Source organism: Hibiscus syriacus, unplaced genomic scaffold (assembly GCF_006381635.1).
Source record: "Hibiscus syriacus cultivar Baekdansim isolate YM2019G1 unplaced genomic scaffold, ASM638163v2 tig00110388_pilon, whole genome shotgun sequence".
Taxonomy (NCBI): domain Eukaryota; kingdom Viridiplantae; phylum Streptophyta; class Magnoliopsida; order Malvales; family Malvaceae; genus Hibiscus; species Hibiscus syriacus.
In genome coordinates, this window is record NW_024062718.1 from 1,424,870 (window position 1) to 1,440,014 (window position 15,145).

General features: G+C 32.2%; 1 long non-coding RNA gene and 2 other non-coding genes across 3 annotated transcripts; all 3 read right to left on the reverse strand.

Moving 5' to 3' along the window:
* Positions 1 to 6,521: 6,521 nt before the first annotated feature.
* LOC120122945 lies at positions 6,522 to 13,742 on the reverse strand. The gene is made up of 2 exons (XR_005516140.1): positions 13,681 to 13,742; positions 6,522 to 6,760 (listed from the first exon to the last, which is right to left on the reverse strand). It is a non-coding gene; the product is annotated as an uncharacterized LOC120122945 (long non-coding RNA).
* LOC120123123 lies at positions 6,537 to 6,757 on the reverse strand. The gene has a single exon (XR_005516164.1). It is a non-coding gene; the product is annotated as a small nucleolar RNA U3 (small nucleolar RNA).
* Positions 13,537 to 13,757, reverse strand: LOC120123125. Its single transcript, XR_005516165.1, has one exon. It is a non-coding gene; the product is annotated as a small nucleolar RNA U3 (small nucleolar RNA).
* Positions 13,758 to 15,145: the final 1,388 nt, after the last annotated feature.

Below are 15,145 nucleotides of genomic sequence, written 5' to 3' on the forward strand. Positions count from 1 at the left end.
GCAGAATTGTCTTTGAGGAAAAAGAATAAATGATAGCAAACTGATTGTAACATACTTAAATCAGGCAAAGATATGTAAGGTGTAAGATCATATTGGAAATAAGATTTTAAACTCTGCACTTAGTATTAACAAAATGACCCGAGCATCTTACTAAAGGAACTGTTAAATAAATAATTGAAATGAAGGAAATCGTTGTTATCCTAGCATGTTTTCCATTGCCCAAATTTGCCACTTCTAGAAAGAAAATATCAATACTCTACATCTCTGAAGATGGAAAGATATTGAGAGCGTAAAAGAGAGAGTGAGGTGCAAAGATGTTGCATAATCAGATCCTTACGAACTGAGAAATAGCCCATATGCATATGTCAACAACATAACCAACACATATATCAACTTGTCATCATGTCGAATACAATTCCAGCACACCTAAAGAAGACTGGTGAGACTAGAAACTTGAAACATATCAAATTGTTTAGCGATCCATATCTTCACTCTCAGAAGCCACAATCATGATTTTGTTATGCTTATCACAAGGTTATTATGGAAAACAACACAATTTTTTAAAGAAAAACCCAACCACATGGAAAAATGAGTCCAAAGTGTAATAGCATACAGATTAGAAGAAATCACTGGAGACTTATCCACACTGTTCAAAGACTGGATATAAGAATGTGAAGGCGAGTTCTAGTAAAACGACATTAGCAAGTTAGTAACCACAACCGTTTGTTTTCAAGAGAAAATGGTGAGCAGACTGGTATCATCACATTAAAAAAGCCCAAATCTAAGATGATAATGTGCCATGTATAGAATAAACAAGTCCAGAGGGCTCAATGGTGTGTAAGACCGCGAAGAAAATTGAAAATCTGTCTAGACAATTACGGATATTTTAAAAGGTTGAGACCAAGTATAACTTAGTCAAAGGTATTAGGTTAGAAGTCCATAGTTTTGCACCTACCTAAATAGAAGTCAAAAGTCAATTTAAGACCTTTGACAAAGCAGATTATGTCCCTTTTAACCCTTTTTATTTCAGCAATATCAGTCTAATTAACACGACCTCGTCAAGTTTTTCTTGTGAAGAAAAAAAGTACTTACATGGTGAAAGGTCAAGATAAAGGAAAAACGTAGAGTTTTTTTTGTTCAGCTTTATAATACACTGATTTGGAAACTCCAGTGGACCAGGCTGAATAGCAAAAGAGAATAAAACCATCAACTCCAAAACTTATTGACTTATTCATCGATTTATAACTCTAAATCCAAGAAGCTTTTTATATTCGTAACCATCAACTGCAAAACAACTCAAATTCTGTAAAGATCCAAACTAGTAGCAATAAGCGAATACACTTAAAGATGACAAAAGAAAGAAATTTTACTTTATTTATTCTCAATTTGGGTAATTTGAAAATGTCATTTTGATTTGAACTTTGCACTCTATACCTAGTATATTTCCCCTATAATACAAAGAAGAAGCACAAACTAATTCCCTAAATTAGATACCAGGAACAAATGGCATCAATAAGATCTATCAGTAAAGAACATTACAATAAACTAGAATAAATGAACCCCAAAAAAGAATAACTTTACACCAATTCCCCACAAATCATCCCAACTCGCAAACATTCCAAATCCTAAAAAAATAAAATTAAACTACCCTAAACTGCAAATATTTACAACCTTTATGAAATTTATACATGTTACCTTAAAACTTTTGTACCAGATAATGAAATTATATCTCAATTTCAATTAAAAACAAAAAAAAAAAATTGAATTACATGCTTAAGACAGGAAGGGAAAATGATTTTGCCGCTATTTTAAGGAGAAGTCTTAACGATCTCTCTAGTAACTTCTCTACACTTCTTACACACGCAAGCGCAAAAAGAAATCAAACATATATGAAGTAAAAGCATCAAACTTATTAAATCAAACAAAATACAATTCAACAAAGAGAAAAAGGGAAAAAGAGAAAAAGGGGGAAGCATGCGCCGTGAATTGTTTATCAAGGGGGAAGAAGCGGGAAAAAATGAAAATAATGGGGGAAATTAAAAGACGACTTTTACAGATAACACACAATTAAAAGTGTACTCCGTGTTTTTGTAAATTTTTTGGATTATGACTATTAAATATGACACACATTATTGTAAGTCATAAATCGTTCAGATTTTAAAAAACGTCACATTTTTTATGACACATTTTTTGCAAGTCATAAATTAGCGTGTGTCATTAAAGGTATATTTTCTTGTAGTGACATTTTACCATTATTCATACTATTATCATTAATTCTTTTATCATATAATCTTGTAACACATTTCATAACACAATGCATATAAATCACATATATTGTATTTATTGTTATCTTTTTATTAGCCCATGTACATATGTGAGAACTAAAGATATGTGAGTACATTGAGGTTGTGCACATATATTGTCACCACGGCTCGTATAATTCCCACTAGGGGCACTGAATTTGTCCCGAATGGCCACTCCTTAAGAACCATATACATAATACAATGGACCAAATAAGTGTACCAAAGTACCACATATATGTTCCACATAATTACATATATATCCCGAAGGACCACGTAGAACCCTCGACTATTGACATGCCAACTATACCCCTAGCTCTCATTTAACATAACATGAGCATTATCACTTATGTCATTGCACATATACATTTTCATATCACATAAACTCATATCTTCTTATCACATAGCTTCTTATCATATCATTCACATGTTCATATCACATATGCATATCTCATGTCACTTTCTCATATGATCACATATATCATATCACATAGCTGTTATCACATAGCTTATTTCACTTTCTTATGAAATCATTTATATCATATAGTTTATACTTTATTCTCTTATTTTTCACATATATCATGTATCATATATGATCACATATCACATAAATTCAACACATTAACATGCATTCACACAATCATATAACATATATAATCACATATGTTTATATCAAACACATGCTCATGTTCATAAATTTATGCATACTACTATAAGAAATAGACTCATCGCAATTCTTATTTCCATTCATCGTCATATAATAACTAATATGCACTCACCTTGCCTCACTAATCAATACCAAATCCTTATCTCTTCTTGATGACTAATACTTGACACATTGTCCGGACATTACTCTCGATTGATATCTACACAATCACACGTATAATATACATATCAGCATTCCACTTGGCATACTCTAATATTGCATTTCTTAAACTAAAAGAAAGATTTATTTCCATTTTCCTTTTGAAGTGTATCGGTACACACTATAGAGTATCAGTATCGGTACACACTATAAGGTATCAGTACATCCCTTCACTGGTGTATCGGTAACCTGCCTATGTATCGGTACAAAAATTACATTCGAAATTTTCATTTCAAGGGGGTATCGATACACTACTTATGTATCGATACACCATGAAGACGTTCTTCAAAATTGGTCTTAGTGTATCGGTACCCATTCATAGTGTACCGGTACACCCTGCACATAACAGACTTGTTCACCCGAAACTTTAACACTTTGCCCCCAAATTCTATTTGTTAACCCCTCCTTATGCCTTAAAACTTATCTATACATATATAAACCTTCTTATAACACTATAACACTTCATCATCTTTCATAATTAACCATAATTCTTAAATCAAAGAATTTCATCAAACTTTCCATGTTTCCTAAATTCATTTCTAATGCTTCAATCTTCTTATTCCTTCTAATGACAAGTTAAATTCATCCATAGAACTTTAAAAACCTCTTTATATCAAAATTTCATTTCTAAATCCCTAATATAATTTCCTTTCTAATTCTCTTTTCTTGATGTTTTAAGCTTATATAAGTTTTCCTTAAGCTTATAATATACATGAATTTGAAAATGTCTATGGGATATGTATGAATAGCTTGTTGGTATACTGGTTGTAAACATAATTTCCTTTCTAATTCTTTTTTCTTGATGTTTTAAGCTTATATAACACCCAAATAATCAAAACCAACTTCTAAATCCAAGAATTAAACATCTGAAATCAACTTACCTTTGTAGCTAGCGCAACGGGAGAAAGAAGGAACAAGGAAGAATGAAGAAAATGATCTCGATAATTCTCCCCCATTTTTCACGTGTGTATCTCTTATTAAAAGGGATAAAAATATATTTCTTATAAAATTACCATTATACCCTTCATACTTTCCATAATTACCATTTAATCCAATATTGAAAATTCCTATTTAAGTCCTTGAACTTTTAACTTATTTGAAATCGAAAACATAGTTTTCACAATTTATTATTAGTCATTGACCCTAATTTGGGATTTTACAAGCTGTTCCTCACTGTCGTCGCTCAAGCTGAGCCATGTTGAGCTCCCACCACTGACCGTCTCTGACACCGTCATTTCAACGAACAATGACAGAAAATACACCACATCCAGTCAATCACCAAGCAAATCAGTCAAAGAATAAACAAATATAAAAAAAATCAATTTGTACAAACAAAATCCCGAGAAAATCGGGACCCTGTCACAAGCTAAAATAGGGCACTTAAACCTTATTTTCTCAAAAAAAAAAATAGCAAGTCATCACCAAAAATCAATGAGGGGAGCATATTAAAGGGGAGACAAGCAACATTAACAGGGGTAGAGAGGAAAAAGAAATCAGGGAGAGAGAACAAAGAAGAAAAAAATAAAAATCAGAGAAAAAACATTCGGACGAGAGATAAAAATCAAACAAAAAAATAACCATCAGTACACAAAATGAGAAAAAAAGGGGGGAAAACCGAGAGGGAGAGGAGAAGGCTCACCTACCTCGACGTTCGTCGGTCATCTCGAGGGTCATCGGAGTCAAAGAAACCGAAGGGATTTCCCTAGATCTACGATTCTAGGGACCATTTTTGGTTAAAAGAAGCATGGATTCGTAACCATGGCGAAGAGGTGCTTCGGACTGTGTTTTTTTCTCTCTTCCTCAACGTCGGCGGATGACGGTTGTTGCCGGTCAACGACGACCGGTGTGGCGGAGGCCCATCGGATTATGGAAATAAAGCTTCCAATTGAAGCTTTTGAGAGATATATATCTCTTGCTCTCTCTCTTTCAAATAAGGAAATGAAGTAAATGATAGGGTGAGCCGGTTTAGGCGTTAGTTCTTCCCTTATATATGCCATGCAAAACGACGTCGTTCTGGGGGGCTGGAGAGCACTTTAGCGTGTGGGTAAACTCCAACTTGGGTCCTCTGTGGTTTGTAACCTTTCCATTCCAATCACTAATGAAATTGTTTTTGCTTTCTATTGTTTCGAGCTCCTTATTTATTTTATGTTAAATTTTAGTCATGTATGTTTGTTATTATATTTGTTTAAGTATTTAGAATTTGGGCTGTTGATTTTATGTGCTATGCAATTTGATCACTTGTATTTATCAATGCTTAAAATGGCAATTTATGCTTCGAGGTCTTGGGCTTAGTTCTGTGTTCATCTTGGTCACTAACTTTGACTTCTTGTTAACTTGGATTTTATCTCCAGTTTAGTCCATGCTGTTTTGAATATTGAGTTTTAATTTATGTATTTATTGGATTAATAGAAAATTAGAGAAAGAATTACCAATACCCCTGTCATTGCACCAGCAATCAACAAAGCCAAAGCCTCACTCATTTTCACTACCATTCAGCTCGCAACCCTCAATAACATACTTGACTTCGAAAACCTCTCTATTTATAGGCTTAAAATTAGAGTAAAAATATCTAAAAACAAAGAATTAATTCAGTCATAAACGGACTGCCTCATACAATTAAAAAGAGAGGATTAAATGATCTGTTTGTAATCTCTTTAATGGACTGCCTCATTCAGTTTAAAGCTCGTAATTTTTTAATTAATAACTCATCTAATATTGAACTGTTCAAGTTATTCAATCTAGTAAAAGATTACTGCTGCTTGCAGCTCGTCGTTTATAGTGCTAATACCAAAGACTGATAACGCCAGGAGGATAATCGATTTCCGTTCTATCAGCCTCTACGTACAAAATAATCTCAAGCTCACAAGTGATACTCGGTTTGTGATCACAAAAGGAAGACAAATTACTGGTATTGTGCTTCTTGCAGACAAAATCATACATTCTATGCTGAAATCTTTAGTCCAAGGCTTGCAGATTTGTCTTCGAAGAGAGGCCTTGGGACTCGGTTACATGGGATTTTCCTCCATTATAAATGGAGGCAATGGATCGACACATCAGATTTTTTTTTTACAATGAAAGTATGAATGGCAAATACTTTCATGAACAGTCGTTGTAGGCTTTACCACCTGCAAATCCTTTTCTTTTTTTATCATAATTCCCCAGCTATATCTTTCATGTCCATAAAGAGTACATTTGGCAAACCATATTCCTAAGCTGGAATGCTACGGCCTTTTTTGTCCTCCTGAATCAAAGTGATTTGAGTACTAATTAGACGGGCAAATAATAGAGAAAGTTCAATCTAATTGGATTGACCTGAAGTATTTGATTTAGCCCTAAAAATTTGAGAAACAAAAAACTGGAAAAAGATAGGGAGTCTGTCAGACAGCTGCGTGACCATCCCAGCTAGTCAAAGCCAGCTGAGAACGATCCTCTGCGGTCCTGGTGAGATCAACATCTAGAACCACAAAGACCAGTAATCACGCTCTGATCACACAGCCACTGTTCATCAACCAGACTTGGAATCCTGTCTCCTTAGAACTCAAGGATACAGAGGTACGAGCCAATAGAACAGATCCTGTTCAAGTAAGGTCGTACCCTATTAGTTCCCGATTCCAAGTTAAATACCCTTCACGTTAGTCTTTCCTCTTCGTTGTGGGATTTTGTTCATCTTCCGACAAAATAGTCGGTGTTTTAACCTACGCGTGTCTTTCATTATCTACTTTAGCCTTAAAAGGAGCGAGTTAATTTACCAAAAAGTATAATATAATACATCATCCCGGCTATAACAATATTTGTATCACTCGAAAACTCATGGATTATTATTAGCCCGTTTAATGCTTTCTTTATAGTATTTAGCCCTAATTTGAATTCTATTTATTATGATAAATTAAATGAATAATTATTAATTTATCTTTTCTTTTTGTTTTAATCGTCAAATTAAATTTTTAATAAAAGCATCGTTAATATTAGTTTTTCTAATTTAATAATTATTTCTTAAATATTTAACGACAAAATTAAAGTGATTTTTTCATTTAAAATTTTCATATTATTTTCTATTTCATTTAATCAATATACATATATAAATTTTAAATAAATCTATTTAAAGTAATTAGACGAAAATACGTATGTTTATCTAAATAAGACCATTGACCTAAACAAATTAAGTGTTTCATCGGAGAGTAAAGGAATTAAAACCTAGGACCCTTTAAATGAAGGATCCTAGTGTGATGATTATTATTTCTATCGGTTTGTTATAAGGTTAAGGTAACACTAGGTTTGATACCTACATTAAGGCCTACATGTAAGTCATCATGCAAGACTGACAATGCAAAAGACTTTTTCTATCTTGCAGGCTTTCTTTCTCTCGAGGATTTTTCATTGTCATCTTCAACTCGTCTACTTTCTATTTCTCCGCCCCAAAACAACCGATTATGACTATTCGTTTTAATTAGAAGAGGTGAACTGCTAAAAGTTGTCACAACCAAACTCTTTCCAATTTGGTTAAAATGTAATAAAAATATTACTGTTTGATCTTCAATTTTAGTAGTAATTCAAATTAAATATCAATTTGTTAAAAATATAATAATTATATATATTTTTTGATAGAAGTCGTTAATTTTATTAAAAATAGAAAATATCTAAATTATAATAAAGATTTACAACCAAAATCGTAAACTAAACAAATAATAAAGACATTTTTCTAAACACAATAAAAATAGTCACTTAAGATCACATGAGGACCATACAAGAAAAAAGTTAAAAAAACCTAATCAAATAAACTCGAACAAACGGTAGATACAAATAGATCTAATTACATCGGTAAACGAACCTCAAAAGGGATAAAACTATTGAAAGAACACCAATAAATCACAAATCAAAATCGAACGACGTGAAAATACTATTCACAAACGCAAATCACGTATCCAAATTCAATCCGAGGGTCAAAAGCAGAGAAAATCAACATGATAACAAATAAGTGTCATCTTGATCAGTCGTGGTGATGTTAAATCCAACCCTAAAAAAAAGAAAAAATGAAAACAACGATCAAACAGAAGAAAACACGACATAAAGACATAAGAAGACGTGTCATAAAGGCATAATTATTAAAAATAAAAAATAAGAAGAAATAAAGATATATTATAATAAATAAAAGAAAAAACAATGAATATCGACGGTCGATGACTAACACCAAAATTAATATCGTCGTTGATCACAAAGATAAAAAACAAAAAAAGACTAATGACAGTTAAAGAAAAAGAGAAAAAAAGGACGAATCCTAATACTACACTTCTAATATTTAAGCAGAATCAACTGAAAGAGGAAAATTCATCTGTTAAAACTAATAATTATATAACAATGATTAAGTATTTTACTAATATCTCCGATTCAATCCTCTCTAATACAATTTAAATATAATTTTAAGATAGTGATAAAATTTATTAAAGTATTAATTTTGATGAAATTTTGTTTTACATTTAACTTAATAGATAATAGATAAATGCATGATCCTTCATTTAAAGGGTCCTAGGTTTTAATTCCCTTACTCTCCGATGAAACACTTAATTTGTTCAGGTCAAATGGTGTTATTTAGACTGATGGGATGTTGACACGTATTTTCGTCTAATTAGTTTAAATAAATTTATTTAAAAATTATATATGTATATTGATTAAATGAAATAGAAAATAATACGGAAATTTTAAATAAAAAATGACTTTAATTTTGTCGTTAAATATTTAAGATATAATTATTAAATTATAAAAACTAATATTAACGATGCTTTTATTAAAAATTTAATTTGACGATTAAAACAAAAAAGAAAAGGGGGAAGAAGCGGGAAAAAATGAAAATAATGGGGGAAATTAAAAGACGACTTTTACAGATAACACACAATTAAAAGTGTACTCCGTGTTTTTGTAAATTTTTTGGATTATGACTATTAAATATGACACACATTATTGTAAGTCATAAATCGTTCAGATTTTAAAAAACGTCACATTTTTTATGACACATTTTTTGCAAGTCATAAATTAGCGTGTGTCATTAAAGGTATATTTTCTTGTAGTGACATTTTACCATTATTCATACTATTATCATTAATTCTTTTATCATATAATCTTGTAACACATTTCATAACACAATGCATATAAATCACATATATTGTATTTATTGTTATCTTTTTATTAGCCCATGTACATATGTGAGAACTAAAGATATGTGAGTACATTGAGGTTGTGCACATATATTGTCACCACGGCTCGTATAATTCCCACTAGGGGCACTGAATTTGTCCCGAATGGCCACTCCTTAAGAACCATATACATAATACAATGGACCAAATAAGTGTACCAAAGTACCACATATATGTTCCACATAATTACATATATATCCCGAAGGACCACGTAGAACCCTCGACTATTGACATGCCAACTATACCCCTAGCTCTCATTTAACATAACATGAGCATTATCACTTATGTCATTGCACATATACATTTTCATATCACATAAACTCATATCTTCTTATCACATAGCTTCTTATCATATCATTCACATGTTCATATCACATATGCATATAATCTCATGTCACTTTCTCATATGATCACATATATCATATCACATAGCTGTTATCACATAGCTTATTTCACTTTCTTATGAAATCATTTATATCATATAGTTTATACTTTATTCTCTTATTTTTCACATATATCATGTATCATATATGATCACATATCACATAAATTCAACACATTAACATGCATTCACACAATCATATAACATATATAATCACATATGTTTATATCAAACACATGCTCATGTTCATAAATTTATGCATACTACTATAAGAAATAGACTCATCGCAATTCTTATTTCCATTCATCGTCATATAATAACTAATATGCACTCACCTTGCCTCACTAATCAATACCAAATCCTTATCTCTTCTTGATGACTAATACTTGACACATTGTCCGGACATTACTCTCGATTGATATCTACACAATCACACGTATAATATACATATCAGCATTCCACTTGGCATACTCTAATATTGCATTTCTTAAACTAAAAGAAAGATTTATTTCCATTTTCCTTTTGAAGTGTATCGGTACACACTATAGAGTATCAGTATCGGTACACACTATAAGGTATCAGTACATCCCTTCACTGGTGTATCGGTAACCTGCCTATGTATCGGTACAAAAATTACATTCGAAATTTTCATTTCAAGGGGGTATCGATACACTACTTATGTATCGATACACCATGAAGACGTTCTTCAAAATTGGTCTTAGTGTATCGGTACCCATTCATAGTGTACCGGTACACCCTGCACATAACAGACTTGTTCACCCGAAACTTTAACACTTTGCCCCCAAATTCTATTTGTTAACCCCTCCTTATGCCTTAAAACTTATCTATACATATATAAACCTTCTTATAACACTATAACACTTCATCATCTTTCATAATTAACCATAATTCTTAAATCAAAGAATTTCATCAAACTTTCCATGTTTCCTAAATTCATTTCTAATGCTTCAATCTTCTTATTCCTTCTAATGACAAGTTAAATTCATCCATAGAACTTTAAAAACCTCTTTATATCAAAATTTCATTTCTAAATCCCTAATATTTCCTTTCTAATTCTCTTTTCTTGATGTTTTAAGCTTATATAAGTTTTCCTTAAGCTTATAATATACATGAATTTGAAAATGTCTATGGGATATGTATGAATAGCTTGTTGGTATACTGGTTGTAAACATAATTTCCTTTCTAATTCTTTTTTCTTGATGTTTTAAGCTTATATAACACCCAAATAATCAAAACCAACTTCTAAATCCAAGAATTAAACATCTGAAATCAACTTACCTTTGTAGCTAGCGCAACGGGAGAAAGAAGGAACAAGGAAGAATGAAGAAAATGATCTCGATAATTCTCCCCCATTTTTCACGTGTGTATCTCTTATTAAAAGGGATAAAAATATATTTCTTATAAAATTACCATTATACCCTTCATACTTTCCATAATTACCATTTAATCCAATATTGAAAATTCCTATTTAAGTCCTTGAACTTTTAACTTATTTTGAAATCGAAAACATAGTTTTCACAATTTATTATTTAGTCATTGACCCTAATTTGGGATTTTACAAGCTGTTCCTCACTGTCGTCGCTCAAGCTGAGCCATGTTGAGCTCCCACCACTGACCGTCTCTGACACCGTCATTTCAACGAACAATGACAGAAAATACACCACATCCAGTCAATCACCAAGCAAATCAGTCAAAGAATAAACAAATATAAAAAAAATCAATTTGTACAAACAAAATCCCGAGAAAATCGGGACCCTGTCACAAGCTAAAATAGGGCACTTAAACCTTATTTTCTCAAAAAAAAAAAATAGCAAGTCATCACCAAAAATCAATGAGGGGAGCATATTAAAGGGGAGACAAGCAACATTAACAGGGGTAGAGAGGAAAAAGAAAATCAGGGAGAGAGAACAAAGAAGAAAAAAAATAAAAATCAGAGAAAAAAACATTCGGACGAGAGATAAAAATCAAACAAAAAAATAACCATCAGTACACAAAATGAGAAAAAAAAGGGGGGGAAAACCGAGAGGGAGAGGAGAAGGCTCACCTACCTCGACGTTCGTCGGTCATCTCGAGGGTCATCGGAGTCAAAGAAACCGAAGGGATTTCCCTAGATCTACGATTCTAGGGACCATTTTTGGTTAAAAGAAGCATGGATTCGTAACCATGGCGAAGAGGTGCTTCGGACTGTGTTTTTTTCTCTCTTCCTCAACGTCGGCGGATGACGGTTGTTGCCGGTCAACGACGACCGGTGTGGCGGAGGCCCATCGGATTATGGAAATAAAGCTTCCAATTGAAGCTTTTGAGAGATATATATCTCTTGCTCTCTCTCTTTCAAATAAGGAAATGAAGTAAATGATAGGGTGAGCCGGTTTAGGCGTTAGTTCTTCCCTTATATATGCCATGCAAAACGACGTCGTTCTGGGGGGCTGGAGAGCACTTTAGCGTGTGGGTAAACTCCAACTTGGGTCCTCTGTGGTTTGTAACCTTTCCATTCCAATCACTAATGAAATTGTTTTTGCTTTCTATTGTTTCGAGCTCCTTATTTATTTTATGTTAAATTTTAGTCATGTATGTTTGTTATTATATTTGTTTAAGTATTTAGAATTTGGGCTGTTGATTTTATGTGCTATGCAATTTGATCACTTGTATTTATCAATGCTTAAAATGGCAATTTATGCTTCGAGGTCTTGGGCTTAGTTCTGTGTTCATCTTGGTCACTAACTTTGACTTCTTGTTAACTTGGATTTTATCTCCAGTTTAGTCCATGCTGTTTTGAATATATTGAGTTTTAATTTATGTATTTATTGGATTAATAGAAAATTAGAGAAAGAATTACCAATACCCCTGTCATTGCACCAGCAATCAACAAAGCCAAAGCCTCACTCATTTTCACTACCATTCAGCTCGCAACCCTCAATAACATACTTGACTTCGAAAACCTCTCTATTTATAGGCTTAAAATTAGAGTAAAAATATCTAAAAACAAAGAATTAATTCAGTCATAAACGGACTGCCTCATACAATTAAAAAGAGAGGATTAAATGATCTGTTTGTAATCTCTTTAATGGACTGCCTCATTCAGTTTAAAGCTCGTAATTTTTTAATTAATAACTCATCTAATATTGAACTGTTCAAGTTATTCAATCTAGTAAAAAGATTACTGCTGCTTGCAGCTCGTCGTTTATAGTGCTAATACCAAAGACTGATAACGCCAGGAGGATAATCGATTTCCGTTCTATCAGCCTCTACGTACAAAATAATCTCAAGCTCACAAGTGATACTCGGTTTGTGATCACAAAAGGAAGACAAATTACTGGTATTGTGCTTCTTGCAGACAAAATCATACATTCTATGCTGAAATCTTTAGTCCAAGGCTTGCAGATTTGTCTTCGAAGAGAGGCCTTGGGACTCGGTTACATGGGATTTTCCTCCATTATAAATGGAGGCAATGGATCGACACATCAGATTTTTTTTTTACAATGAAAGTATGAATGGCAAATACTTTCATGAACAGTCGTTGTAGGCTTTACCACCTGCAAATCCTTTTCTTTTTTTATCATAATTCCCCAGCTATATCTTTCATGTCCATAAAGAGTACATTTGGCAAACCATATTCCTAAGCTGGAATGCTACGGCCTTTTTTGTCCTCCTGAATCAAAGTGATTTGAGTACTAATTAGACGGGCAAATAATAGAGAAAGTTCAATCTAATTGGATTGACCTGAAGTATTTGATTTAGCCCTAAAAATTTTGAGAAACAAAAAACTGGAAAAAGATAGGGAGTCTGTCAGACAGCTGCGTGACCATCCCAGCTAGTCAAAGCCAGCTGAGAACGATCCTCTGCGGTCCTGGTGAGATCAACATCTAGAACCACAAAGACCAGTAATCACGCTCTGATCACACAGCCACTGTTCATCAACCAGACTTGGAATCCTGTCTCCTTAGAACTCAAGGATACAGAGGTACGAGCCAATAGAACAGATCCTGTTCAAGTAAGGTCGTACCCTATTAGTTCCCGATTCCAAGTTAAATACCCTTCACGTTAGTCTTTCCTCTTCGTTGTGGGATTTTGTTCATCTTCCGACAAAATAGTCGGTGTTTTAACCTACGCGTGTCTTTCATTATCTACTTTAGCCTTAAAAGGAGCGAGTTAATTTACCAAAAAGTATAATATAATACATCATCCCGGCTATAACAATATTTGTATCACTCGAAAACTCATGGATTATTATTAGCCCGTTTAATGCTTTCTTTATAGTATTTAGCCCTAATTTTGAATTCTATTTATTATGATAAATTAAATGAATAATTATTAATTTATCTTTTCTTTTTTGTTTTAATCGTCAAATTAAATTTTTAATAAAAGCATCGTTAATATTAGTTTTTCTAATTTAATAATTATTTCTTAAATATTTAACGACAAAATTAAAGTGATTTTTTCATTTAAAATTTTCATATTATTTTCTATTTCATTTAATCAATATACATATATAAATTTTTAAATAAATCTATTTAAAGTAATTAGACGAAAATACGTATGTTTATCTAAATAAGACCATTGACCTAAACAAATTAAGTGTTTCATCGGAGAGTAAAGGAATTAAAACCTAGGACCCTTTAAATGAAGGATCCTAGTGTGATGATTATTATTTCTATCGGTTTTGTTATAAGGTTAAGGTAACACTAGGTTTGATACCTACATTAAGGCCTACATGTAAGTCATCATGCAAGACTGACAATGCAAAAGACTTTTTCTATCTTGCAGGCTTTCTTTCTCTCGAGGATTTTTCATTGTCATCTTCAACTCGTCTACTTTCTATTTCTCCGCCCCAAAACAACCGATTATGACTATTCGTTTTAATTAGAAGAGGTGAACTGCTAAAAGTTGTCACAACCAAACTCTTTCCAATTTGGTTAAAATGTAATAAAAATATTACTGTTTGATCTTCAATTTTAGTAGTAATTCAAATTAAATATCAATTTGTTAAAAATATAATAATTATATATATTTTTTGATAGAAGTCGTTAATTTTATTAAAAATAGAAAATATCTAAATTATAATAAAGATTTACAACCAAAATCGTAAACTAAACAAATAATAAAGACATTTTTCTAAACACAATAAAAATAGTCACTTAAGATCACATGAGGACCATACAAGAAAAAAGTTAAAAAAACCTAATCAAATAAACTCGAACAAACGGTAGATACAAATAGATCTAATTACATCGGTAAACGAACCTCAAAAGGGATAAAACTATTGAAAGAACACCAATAAATCACAAATCAAAATCGAACGACGTGAAAATACTATTCACAAACGCAAATCACGTATCCAAATTCAATCCGAGGGTCAAAAGCAGAGAAAATCAACATGATAACAAATAAG